Here is an 11564-nt window from a genome sequence, read left to right as displayed (position 1 = left end):
GTAATGTTTAACAATCTGAATAGTCAATTCGTTTTTTATAACCATCGATGGAGAAGTAGATAGCAATAAACGGGAACACTGAAAGTGTATTTTTGACAGAAAGCGGACTTAAATCTCAGTCGAATCACGGCTGCGCTTTACCAGCGTTGCGGTGGGAGTAGCTGGCGCTAACGTCAGCCTATAGCTAGTTAGCATATCTAGCTAACCATCTACAGTTGCTATGTGAAACATACAGTATCTAAGTTAGCAAGCTAACAGTCTAGCATTATGGTTTGTTGTCAGAACTTTGACTAGCTAGTTGGCGCTCTGTTTTTTAACAATTGTAGCCTATGTTCGCTACCACATATTAATAAATGGATAGGTGCACTTAAATTTAACAATGTGATAAGTCCAACATTGTTGAGAAGATAAAGTTGTACTTGGACAAGGACGAGGAGAAATACTATAAAGCGGAATCCCGAGCAACTTCACTGTCCCGCGAGCGGTAAGAAACCATGCACCGTGCATTAACGTTAGAATTCTTTGAGATGGTTCGAGATCTTATCAATGCGCCGAAAAACAATTTCAGCGCCACGGGGCTTTAAAAAACGACACAAACGTGCATAATGCAAGTTTGCTACTATAACTTTTTTATGTATAGCTAGCAATAGCATTTGGCAATTAGTTTGCCTATGAACTTGGTAATATTATAATGTAAGATAGCTCTTTCGAGTTGAACAAACGAACCAGTTGAACGAACCCGTGGGTAACTAATTTGAAAACTAACGTTACATTACCATGGTCTATTGGTTTACTTTCAGATGTCGACGACATTGGTAAATGTGTGTGTTGACAAAATCAGTGTATGGTTATGACAAATAACAGCGCTTATACTTAAGCAATCATAGTTGAGGGATTTATAATTGCCCCTTGTCCGTAACAGATTATGTTTTCGAGACTCAGATAATAACATAATTTTATAAAATAAACTGCTTGAAATAATGTAACATTTACTTGTTTTGCGCTGGTCTGTCGATAGGATTAAAAACGTTAATTTGCGCGGAATTAGTGAAAATAATTTCTTATTTCTTCTACTTGTTACTCCTTTGCCAGTGTATAATTTCCTTGGTCGAGATGGTAGGGCACCGTAAAAGATTGATCTGAACTGGTTAATTAGGCTACAGGACGTCGTCCACGTCGTTTGCTGAGTAGCACAGGAACGAGTTTCAGATCGGGGCCACAGCAATCCAGCATGCAAAGCGTGATATTCGCCCCTACCTGGCGAACAGGTCTGTGGCGAATGCATTCCTTTACAAATAACTACTTAAAACACCCCTGCGACGTACAATCGCACTCTTGTAAGATATGCTGTACAAAATGCAAATGTACAGAATGGTTACACCAGCTCAAAGCTGTGGGGAGCGGGATTAATTCATTCTGAAAATGTATATTCTTTTCAGGTTTTACAAATGAAATGTAGTTTTAAATGAACTGTAATTTAGATTTTGGCAAATGTGCATGTATTAATTTACAAATGTAAGTTTTCTTCTTCTTCTTCTTCTTCTTATTATTATTCTTTTTATTAATTGTATGATTTTCTACAGCTCACAGAATAATTCAATACACAAGACAACTGAAAACAAAAGAATTTAGCTCCAGTTGCCTTGCATAATAAGAAGGGTGTTTTCTGTAGTCACAGTACTCAAACTTAATTGTGCGAACGTGTGTTGGTGGTCGAGTTGGAATACTGTATGACAAGGAGTGCTGAAAGTGATTTGGTGTAACTTGCTTTTGCAGTGCTGATTGAAGGTCTTTCTATAAGCAATTTTGACCCATTGTTCATCTCCATGCTATTCTTATTCATGGGGGAAATAGGTGGGTCTTCCTTTCTGTTGTCTAGTATCTGCCATATACATACAGCACATACATACTCAGTTAATGTCTATCTTTCATCCGGACTTAAAATACAAAAATTGGTTGAGCCATGGCACAAAACCAAGAGTCTCACCCTGTTCTTATATAGAACCTCGGAGAGTGGACTCGGAGTCTGTATTGGGCCGAGCCGTTCCCCTGTGTACATTTTCACGTGGGTGTTTTCCATTATGCAGCCTACAGGCTGGAGTTATCATTTCCACAGCGCATCCTGCAGGCAGTTCATCACTGTCCTCTGTGTCGCCGCGTCGCCGCTGTCGCCCCCGGGGAGTATGCGGGGAGCCCAGGCGCTCGGCTGCGGAGAGAGAGATGAGGACCAGATTCTGTGTGGCAGCGAACTGGCTCTCCGCGCGTGTGGCGTTCGCTCCGTACTTTATTCAAAAGACCGTTGTGGCTCTTCATGAATGATCACGCACACTGCGCCCTGTACTGAATCGCACAGCCTAACTCTGATCGGTTGTATGCTGGCTTATAAGCATACATTAAAGATGTATGACAACTTATTTATCGTGCACAACTTTTCGCTTTTACTGTCATCTGGCCTTTTGAAAAATGTGTTTGAGAGTGTGATACGGTATAGGCGCTGTGTATAATATTAAGGGGAAATTGTGACAGTATGATTTTGTATGCATAAAATATGCTATAACAGCACCTTGCTCTCCTACCAAATCTAAGTGTGCGTAAACACCAGTAATCAAAAAGTAATGCATTTCAGATGTAATAGCAGATGTAATGTGTATGTTCCACTGTGTTCTGCCTACGCTGGGGTGGAGATGTAGAGGGATCCAGCCCTACCAGACGAGCTCGCCGGGGTCTTTGTGTCTGGGTGTTTCTGTGAAATGGGGGGGTTGTCCACCGCTGGAGCTCCCCGCTGGCGCTGAATTTCATTTTGAGATGACTGAAATGAGAAGCACAAGCCTCCAGTCGCTCCTTCCAGCTCCTCTCTACCCGCGACTGTAGAATGGACCAGATGGCATGCAGACCGGTTCTGGTTTGGATGTGGAGGTAGGGTTGAGCGCTTATGCATAATTAGAGAAGTGCTGGGGCACCCAATTGAGTAGTATCATTAGTAAGAGCAGGGTTATTTAAACAAAAGGTAGGGTATTGTGTTTTGAGAATCAGGGACGGCAGCGAGGAATTTAAAGTGGAAGATGTACGATTAGGGGTACCGAGGGTGAGAGTTTCTGGAAAGAGGGGGAACCAGAAGCAAAGGTGCAGCTGCTCTGCTGGGGTGCACGCTCTAGAACAGAGTGGATCGGGCTGCGTTAGTGCTGTTTGGGATCAGACTGTCCCTTCGTTTTCCCCTCTAGCGCACCCCCTGGTGCCGAAGCGGGCCGCGAGGGAGGAGGGCGCAAGGCAGCTTCGGGGAGCTGTCCTCTGTTGGGGTGAGCTCAGGTCTAGGAGACAAAGGGGAGAAAAGAATATAGGCCATGCAATCACTGCGGGATGTGCCTGTATGAATGTGCTTCATAGAGAGATTGTGTGTGTGTGTGTGTGTGCGTGCATGTTTGTGTGTGCGTGCAAGCTGTTTAGGGGGTTTATACCACACAACATTGACCATGTAAATTTTTTTGTATTGCATTTAGCCTAATCCATGTTTTTTTTCTGTCAAGGCAGTTGATTTATACCTAAAACATACATTTATGTGGAATGAACATGGACATGAATGGTATTTAATTAAGTTGTGCATTGGAAAAAATAGGTTTTATTTAAGCTCAGAAATATAAATTAATTTGTATATTGTATGGTATTTCACTTTCAAAAGGCTTGCTTTTTCACCAAGTAACCATTTCTCTAAAACCATATAGTCTCATGTAGGCTAATGCATTTTCTGAAGTATGTGTGGCTTTGAATGTATTACCACTCTCCATACACATAAACATTAGTTGAGGTCATTGAAATGTTCTTAAACAATGTAGGAATGTAAAATTCTGTTGGGAACTTAATAGCTTATTTTAATGCGTAAATCAGATCTAAAGAAGTAAATAACTTAGGCTAATTGTGAATATAGTAGAATATAGCCTAGTTTTGGTGGTAGTCTTCAACAGAGGAGGCTTTTTTAATGCAGTTTGCAAGTCAGTCATTATGATCTGTCCTAAAATTGGCCGTGGTGACTTTTATTGTTGATATTCTTGTAATGGTCGTGAGAAGGCGGCCCCCAGAGTGCATCACACAGTACCAGAAGGACAACGTATTTACACCAGAAAGGATGCTTAGCCTTGAACGAGCCCACTCTCACGTAACACATTGGCTTGTATGTAATGAAAGGAAGAGAGCAGGGAACAAACACAGAGGATTAGACTCTTTCCCAGTGGGAATGTCACTGTGGAGGACAGGACACAGAGTCCCAGTTCAGACCCACACACAGGCTCACTCTCTCTCACACACACACACACACACACTCACTTGTGCTCTTGCTCGCTCAACTTCTCATGCTGTACACACACAAAAACACAGACTTATAATTCATAGCTGAATACACATCCTTTGTGCAGTCTCCTGTGAATAGGAATGGAACCTATGAACATGTAGTGAGAATAGATTTTGATTTAAAGCAAATGCACCATAACTGAATTCAGAAAAAATATATTATTATTATTATTCATAAATTGTAATTGGCTTGTACTACACACACACACACACATATATATATATAGACACTCACATAATATTTGGGACAAAGACTTTTTTTGACTCTATTCCAACATTGTCGAATTGTGATCAAACAATTCACATGTTGTTAAATGTTTAAAGTGCACATTCTCAGCTTTTATTTAAGGGTATTTTTATACACTTTGGTTTCACAATGTAGAAATTACAGCACTTTTTGTACGTAACCCCTCTATTTCAGGGCACCGTAATGTTTGGGACATGTTAATGTCATGTAAATGAAAATAGCCATGTTCAGTGCTTTGTTGCATATCCTTTGCATGCAATGACTGTTAGAAGTCTGCGACCTGTGGATATCACCGGGTGCTGAGTATCTGAAGCTCTACCAGGCCTTTATTGCAGCCATCTTCAGCTCCTGCTTGTTCCGGGGGCTAGCTGCCTTAAGTTTTCTCTTCAGCATATGAAATGCATGTTCAGTTGGATTCAAATTGGGTGAACGGCTTGGCCAATCAAGAATTTTCCAGTTTTAGTCTGTGAAAAACTCCTTTGTTGCTTTAGCAGTTTGTTTGGAAGCATTGTCTTGCTGTCGGTTGAAGTGCAGTCTAATGAGGTTGGAGGCATTTGGTTGAACTAAAGTTGACAAGATGGTTCTGTACACTTCAGAATTTGTTCTGCTGCTGTCAGTAGTTACATCATTAATGAAGACAAGTGAGCCAGTACTGTGGCAGCCGTACTGTAACCTGGGCATCCTGTTTTTGCGACTAACTAATGTTTTGCATCTTGCAGTGTAGCCTCTGTAGTTCTGTTTGTGAAGTCTGAGACAGTAGTCACGAACACACCCATGCCTGCCTCCTGAAGAATGTTTCTGATTAGTCGGACGGGTGTTTGGGGTTTTTTTATTCATTATGGTGAATGAAGAAATTATTTTGTCATGAACTGTAGAGGTCTTCCTTGGCCTACTAGGCCCTTTGTGACTACTGAGCTCACCAGTGCTCTCTTTCCTATTTAATGATGTCTCAAACAGTTGATTTTGGTAAGCCTAAGGTTTGGCCTATGTCTCGCACATTTTTTTATTTCGCCACCTCATAATGGCTTCCTTGACTTTCACCACTCTGGTCCTCATGCTGACAAATGACGATAACAGACTCCAAAGGCAATCAGAAGCCTAGAATCAAGACTCGATACTGAAAGCTCTGTTATAGGCCTACTTGCAGTAAGGAAGCAACTGAACACACCTGACTAATCAGAAACACCCGTGAAGCCAAATATATAAATAATATTTTTAAAAATGAATAATACATTATTTTAAACAATATTTGAATATATCATTATCATTTGAAAATGTCACAGAATCACATTTGCAGTTGAGATGTTATGATAGCAAACATACAGCAAGCCAGCATCTTCAGCAGCAGCACCTGCTTTGTCAAGGGTGACAAATAAGTGTCTTTGCATCCATGTGTATTCCCTACCTTCTGAGCAATTCCTTTTGCAGTCCAGATTTTACAGTAAATGAGTAATTAATGCCTGAAAACAGCAGAGATGCAGTGGAAATCTGGTCAGGCTTTTGTGACTCTGCCCAGGTTGCATTCTGATAAATTACTGTGTGTCAGACTCCAGCTGACTGTTTGGGTGTTTCCAGTACATTTTAATTTAATTGCAAAGTGCTTGGTGACGATGGGCATGGCTCCAAGCTGATCCGCTGCTGTGAGTACAGACTGTTGAAATGGAGTGTATTTAACTTTACACCATTTTGGCCATGGCATTCTCAGCTTGGTTATTCCGTGTGTCACATACTCCCTTGTAAACTAAAACCTCCAGGTTTGAGGCCATCTCCTCATACAAGCTGTCCTCTCCCACTAATTGAATTGCCCTTTTGCCCCTCTTTTTTGTCTTCCTTCCTCCACACCATGCATTTGGGTTTTTGGTTTGCCCTGCCTGAAATAATGCCATCCATACCAATGGGGCCACATTCACAGCATTTAAAAAATAGGTTTTCTCATAAATGGTGTCTCAGTCACCATCCATACACTGCTGCCTTTTTTTCTTGCCGTGTGATTGGAAGGCTTGATTTTGATTTGTGTTGCATTTCTTGGCCATCCTTGTCTGATTGGTGTAGAAATCAATTTGGTACTAATGGACTGACTCAGGAATCCACCCTTAAGTTCCTTGAGTCACTTGATTTTGGTATTGACGCATAATACCACTGTCACGGATACTATGAATGTCTTGTAGCAGGAAGACAGGTTTGGAAGCCATGTTAGCGGCTTTGGTACTTCAGGTGCTCCCCTCATGCACATTAAAAGAAATACAGCCTGTGTCATAAAAGCTCAGATTTGTCCTGCACGGCACACTTATGATTGGCTGTATGGGGGTCAGAGACAGGCCGCTGAACCTCAGTGACAGTGGCAGCCATCTGCCTATCCATGGAGGGAAGGAAAAGAGAGCGAGCACTTTACCACCGGAACGGCCACAGCAAGTCAGGCGTTTAGATGTTTGGGGGTATCGAATTTCAAATAACTGGTCTGTTATTATGGCTATGCCTTTCTCCGTTTGTGAGTTTTCCTGAATGGCTTAAAACTCTGGTATTGTTAAAAATTCAATAAAAAGGAAAAATAAGTAAAACAACAAATGTAACCAATCTCACTTAACCATATGAGTCAGTCACTGCCCATGTTCAGACTTGAAAACATGGAGTAATTAAACCTTAAATTGTTTAAAAGTGTCACATGATGTGCAAAATCACAGCAATTTTATCTCTCACAACTGTTAATACTCAGACCCCACTTGCACACTAAAGAGCCTCTGTTATTTTAATTGTGAAATTGCTTAAGGTTTTCTTTCTTTCCAAGTAATTGAAATTGACAAGATAGATTAACAGAAATGCTGAGGCCAAATAATGAATATTGTGGCTGAGGCCCGTACTTGAAATGTGGTGTAGCTACTTGAGGCAATGAGAGTCACCCCTTGAGCAATCCGGTCCATAACTAGCTTTATCAGTTCAGCCAGCGTCAGGCGGTATCACTGCTGAATGGTACTGGTGCCCCAGCTGTGTGCTCTGTCATGGTGTCCTCCAGGTGCATGTTACAGCCTGCAGCCTGAGGCATGTGCATGTACGTAGGCACATGGGTATTGCCCATAAGGAAATTAAGCGGTAGCCATCTCAGTTCTTAACCAATGGGCATGTGACGGGTGCTTAGAAGGCCACTCTTCGGAACCTTGCTTGTCTCTTGCTGGCGGGGATCATGGCTGAGTGATTGCTGTGAAAGAAACTTAAGATTAATACGTGTCCGCCCCCGGGGAGCCTTGCGACCCCTGCTCCTTGTCCTAGAATCCCCTCTTTTACCAGTCCTATCATAGTGGCTCTTTGGAGACCGCGGGCAGAGAGAGAGAGATCCAGGTTTAGCCCAGCACGGTCTTGCTGTTCAGGATCTGCAGGAGGATGTGTCTGGTGTCAAACTCACAACTCAGCTTCGCTGCGTTGGGCTGACATCTGCCTCCGTAACAACAGAAAGTCAGTAAAATCACCTTTGCTCTTTTTCAGATGAAATATGAAAGGAGTCAGAGTATAAAATGAGCAAACATGCGTTTTATGAAAAGAAACGCTTTGCCCTTTTGCTGACGAGGCTGTTTCCAGTCCCGTACCCCCCAGTACCTGTATATACTCTGTGGTACTGACTGACAGCTGTAGCCTACACCATTGAAGTGCCCAAGCCACTGATCACTAGAAACGCATAAGCTGTCAACATGGCTACTTGCTTTCCCAACACTAAACTCACCATAATAGCCACATTGTTTAGTACTTCTGTTAAAAGTGGCCAGAAGACTACAAAAACCATGTTATTTTAGTAAAAATCATTCATTCAAAATGGTTCAGTTCTATAAATTGTTCAACCCATCACATCTGTGGCTCAGTGGTGACTCTTTTGAGCCATTCTTTTTCCTGCACTATTATTTGTATGCTAAATTAAAACAAATCCTGAATATAATGGCTGGCAAGTTTCCAAAGAATGTCATTAAATCAGCACTTGTTCAAAAAGATGTGTGTGCAAAACTGGCCTTCTGCTTTATTTTTGCATTTGGTGATAGCTTGACTCTAAGCCAAGTGAGCTGAAAAATATGTAATACATAATATGTGTTCAGGCAACTGAGATGTGGCACAGCCTCACATCTAAGTTGCAGCAGAGATTAAGATCAACCTTGTCACCGATGTCAATCAAACAATATCTTATGAAGGCTGATTCCATGGTCGAAGCGTCATGCTTTGCAACTCAAATGTGACATAACCAATCATTGTACATGTCAGCTGCACTCGCCAACGTATTTGGGCATGGTTGCGTGGTCACTTGATTTTCATCACTTTGTGAATCAGTGATTAATATGACATGGAAAGCGTTCATGAACTGCGCTTTTTTTTTGCGGATACACCCTTCAGGATTCATTTGAAACCTTGTAAATAAATATGGAGCCGTCAATGTGCCCTCTCCTTTACCAGATATCACGCCTGTGGATGGCAGATGTGTGTATTTAATTGGATTGATGATTGGCCACAGTATTACATTGCTTAAAAACTGACTGGAATGAGTAAAGCCAATGGGCTTTTCGGTCAGTTTTGCATGGAAATTCAACAGAAATTTTCTGTTCCAAAATTATCTATAATGAGGAACTGTGTGCTAATGTAGCCTTGATAATGCAGGCTCCTGTGGGGTCCATGTGTGAGACATTGCAGATTGAGCCTGTCAGGAGTAGGGTGGGTTTAAGTGGTAAAGAAGATGTCAGTATTGTACTGTGTCATCATGCTGTCGAAACCTAATGTGATTAGCCTGGCAAAAGTGTTTTTAATCAAAAATTATTGTACACTTTACTCAAGTTGTTTGCCATCTTACTGTGTAGTTGTTATTGCCTCTTTCAGTTCTTATCACTGAAGTACAATACAATAATTATCCACAGAAAAGTCAAATTTACTGCAGTGTAGCTAGGGGAATGAAAGGGACATGGAATCTTGAAAACAGGCTCAAATCTGAAGACAAAAATCTATGGACAGACTTTAAGCTCTTTGTGATAAAGTTACATTGGGTGTTCCAAAAAAAAGTATTGGATCATTGTTTTGGCAGTGGCTATGAGCTAAGCCCTGGTTTGAATTTTGGTGTTAATGGGTACTGTCAAACACCCAGCCGTTTATATTTACACAGGAGAAGCTGAATGGAACAGACAATTTCTTAGTTATTTCTGCGCTCCCAGTTTGACTCATAGTCCCAGTGATGGGTCTTTTGCTGATGTACGGTGGACACTTGTCAAGGAGGAGTGTTACAGACCACTGAACATCAATACAGCTTCCTGACAAGCTAAATTGCAAAGCAGTCAGTTCGCCATACACATGTGTTGTTGCTTTTAAGCAACAATAAAACCTTGTGTTTGTTGTTTGTACTTAACAGTGGCCAGTAGCAGCACTTGGTAATGGCTTAGTCTGTTTTCTGTGAATTCTGTCTTTCATAATATGTGGTGTGTTCAATGTAGCCTGATGCATACTACTAGAACTGTTGAAGTGGGATGAGTTGTCATGCATTCTTGTTTAATAGTTGTCAATCTGCCCTGCAAAGTCACAAGACCTGGCTGATGGATCACAAGTTATAATCCACTTCACTGTGACATGATTAAGTCTTTTGATGTTTTTTCTGTGTGTTAAGGTTTACCTTTAAATCGCTAGGACCCAACCACCAATGATAATAATAATAATAATAATAATAATCATCATCATCATCATAATCATAATCATAATCAGAACAATAATACATTTCATTTGCTTTTCAGGTTACCCTGGGACACTGCAGCATTTGAAGTAAAATAAAATAAGAGTATAGTACAGAGTGTAGTTTCTGCTCTTCTTAGTGAAATTAGCCATCTTCTGATTGTGTTTCCCAGACTCACCCCCACGATCACGGTCTCTTGTGCGCTCAGATCCCCAAGGGGCCGGGAAACAGTGGCTTTTCTAATGAAAGACAGGGGGACTGGGGAAGGCTGCTCCACTCAAAAGGCATGTCTTAGGCATTAGTCATTTTCTCCATCCCTCCATCTGTAGTCACTTCCTCCTTCCCCCCTCCCCTATTTGTTTCTTGTTCAGCATTGTGCCAGTAAAGGATTGTTGAGTGTATTTCTCGGGTTTGAGTCACTGTGATTTAATTCACCCTGATGCGTCATCTTATGGTTAATCTTCATTTGCTTTTCTAGAGCGCTTCACAACTGTATTGTGATCTGGACACTGGAAGGAGTGAGAGTTGGGGGAATAGGAGCGGGAAGACTAGAAATAGAGAGAGAGTGAGAGAGCGAGACTGTGCATTCCTCCTCAAAACAAACAAGAGAGAAAAGTTTTGTTTTGTTTGTTTTGTTTTGTCTGGTATTGTCTTGTTTTGATTAGTTTGCACATGCTTGTTTGGGGTTTTTGGGGTGTGTGGAGCCATGAAGCTTGAGTATCACTATGAGTAAGGGACATAGCAGTGCAGTCACAAACTGTCTCACAGGTATCTTGTAAATCAGGGCTGTCAGTTCGCAATTCAAACACAATTTTATTGTCAACAAAAATAGTGTTCTCAAGTGTAGACAAATAAAAAATATTTAATCTGCATAATTTCACTTTTTCACCTACTGAACTCACCCCTCACCCTTCTTGCCTAATCTCATTGCCATGGTAAAATTATTTTTATGTAGTAGGTAGCCTATTTGTCTTTAAATAAGACATCCTGCACTAAGCTGCAGCATCATGATCCAAAACTCTGAACCAACCATGAATGAGAAGATTATCTCTCCTGAACATCTGATCTGAAGTAATGTCCCAAAAGAGGAACAACAGGAGTTTGGATGTCACGTGATCTAATCTGAGGCCATGCTTAATAACCGAGTCAGAGGCTCCTGCGTCTAAACAACCACGCCTCAGTTTTTTCCTCCACCGTAAAACCTAAATGCCAGTCTTACTAAAAGAACTGACTGGCCTTAGCTTTAAAATAGGACTGGTCCATTATAGCTCATTTCAAACATGTAAAACTTAA

General features: G+C 41.3%; 1 protein-coding gene across 8 annotated transcripts in view; it reads left to right on the top strand.

Moving 5' to 3' along the window:
• Nucleotides 1–11564, top strand: part of LOC135247895 (gap junction gamma-1 protein-like) — a 64111-nt gene that overhangs the window by 17656 nt on the left and 34891 nt on the right. Inside the window, exon 3 of one of the 8 annotated variants that reach the window (XM_064321860.1) lies at nt 10480–10555. The exons of 5 other annotated variants lie outside the window; for them this stretch is intronic. The gene's annotated coding sequence lies outside the window, so the exon portion shown is untranslated. Of the gene's footprint in view, nt 1–7; nt 485–10443; nt 10556–11564 lie in introns of those variants that run through there. 2 more of the 8 variants (XM_064321859.1, XM_064321865.1) reach the window with 2 other exon arrangements.

The sequence above is a fragment of the Anguilla rostrata genome, chromosome 2, assembly GCF_018555375.3.
Source record: "Anguilla rostrata isolate EN2019 chromosome 2, ASM1855537v3, whole genome shotgun sequence".
Lineage (NCBI taxonomy): Eukaryota > Metazoa > Chordata > Actinopteri > Anguilliformes > Anguillidae > Anguilla > Anguilla rostrata.
Note: the sequence above shows the minus strand (reverse complement) of the source record. Positions and strands in the feature narration are given on the sequence as shown.